This window comes from Dermacentor silvarum, unplaced genomic scaffold, assembly GCF_013339745.2.
Source record: "Dermacentor silvarum isolate Dsil-2018 unplaced genomic scaffold, BIME_Dsil_1.4 Seq368, whole genome shotgun sequence".
NCBI classification, from domain to species: domain Eukaryota; kingdom Metazoa; phylum Arthropoda; class Arachnida; order Ixodida; family Ixodidae; genus Dermacentor; species Dermacentor silvarum.
Window position 1 is genome coordinate 267,879 of NW_023606123.1, and position 1,834 is coordinate 269,712.

Below are 1,834 nucleotides of genomic sequence, written 5' to 3' on the forward strand. Positions count from 1 at the left end.
TATGCAATCGGCTGGTATGACAGCTCTGTACGGATCTCGGAAGGGGCAAGCATCTGTCGAGTTCCTGTTGTACCACTTCAGCTACGGAGGCAATCGGGAACTCGTGCAGCGGTGGTGCCTGCGGTAAGGGTGCGAGCCTGGCGTTCTCGTTCGCAATTTCCTAGCGCACAATCTGGCGTATCAACTGGCGTAAACAGGTTTTATTGTCCGTAACCAGTGCTGCGGCTCCTCTCGGTGCCCCGGCAATCAGACGATCGTAGTGTTGGTACCGCTGCTACAGCGCCCGCTCGATGGCTGTGGCCTCTTAATGAACTCTTCCACTGTTGTCGGTGGATTGCGCACAAGGCCAGCGAACCTTGACACCACGCATGATATGGCTGAGCTTTTTAGCCTCCGGCATGTTGGGATCTGCGCGGCGAAACAAACGCGCCATGTCTTCGGCAAACATAGCGACACCTTTATTTGGCTTTTGGATGCGCGTATCGAGAAGGTGGAGTGCGTTTTCACGTCGATTTGTGTCCCCGAATGTGTCGAGAAACCGACACGAAAAGTCCTCCCACGTTGTCAGACTTCCCTCGCGGTTTTCAAACCACGTCTTTGCACTGTCTTCGAGGACGAAATAGACGTTGAAAATCTTCTGGTCGTGGCGCCAGTGATTCGATCTCGCTACCCATTCATACTTCTCCAGCCAGTCCACCGCATCTTCATGCGCGTCACCGTGAAATGGTTCGGGAATCCGAAGGATTTGAACTGTTACCTGAGTTGGGCTGCTTGGAAGTGCCATTGCTGGAGCTTGGGTGGCGGCCGTTGATGAAGACGATGTTGCAAAACACCAAATTCGGGGCTCAAACCTTGCAGGCGGCGGCTCGTGCGGTGAACAGGCCTCTCGATGCGTGGGTGTCTTGTGGGGCTAGATGCAGGGCTGCTCGTAGGAGTGCCGATCATGAGGCGATGGTACCCAGCACCTCCACCAGTGTCGCGATACACAAAGCTCAGCGGCTTTATTATAGAAGCAGCTGCACCGCGCCGTACTCGGAGAAGATACCAGAGAGGCGCCAACAACAAGAATGTCTTTTCATTCTCTTGATGCCTTCCGGAATCTCGAGCCGCCCGGTCGTCATCTTTGTCGGCGCCAGGGCGCACTTGTGCACGAATACCGACGCGGCAATATTACCCTGCTTATCTTTCAGTGCATGTATTTTGCCTTGTCCTACGCCAACTTTTCTTCTCACTGATTTCATGCTGCGTCCATATTTTACTGCTTCCTCGATCTTTTCCACGTTATAATTTTCGATATCCCTTACTTTCTACTTGTTGATCGGTTTCGACAGTTCAGCCAATTCTATCTGATTTCTCGAGTTTGACACTTTCATGTTTCGCCGTTTCTTTATTAGGTCCTTTGTTACTTGAGAGAGCTTACCTACTGGTTGCCTTGGTGCCTTACTTCCCACTTCAACTGCTGCTTCTGAGATCAGCCTAGTTACGGTTTCATCCATTACCTCTATGTTGTCTTCATTTTTGATCTAAAGCTGCATATTTGTTTGCGAGCACCAGCCTGAATTGGTCTGCTTTTACCCTTACTACCTCTAGGTTGGCCTGTTTCTTCTTGACTAATTTATTCTTTCTCTCATCAAATTGAGAGAAATCCTAGACCGCAGTAACCTATGGTCACTGCACTTAACCTTATCTAACACTTCTACATACTGCACTATGCTTGGATCGGCAGAGAGTATGAAATCTGTTTCATTCCTTGTTTCTCCATTAGGGCTTTTCCAGGTCCACTTCATGTTGCTGCGCTTCCTGAAGAAGGTATTCATTATTCGGAGCCTATTCC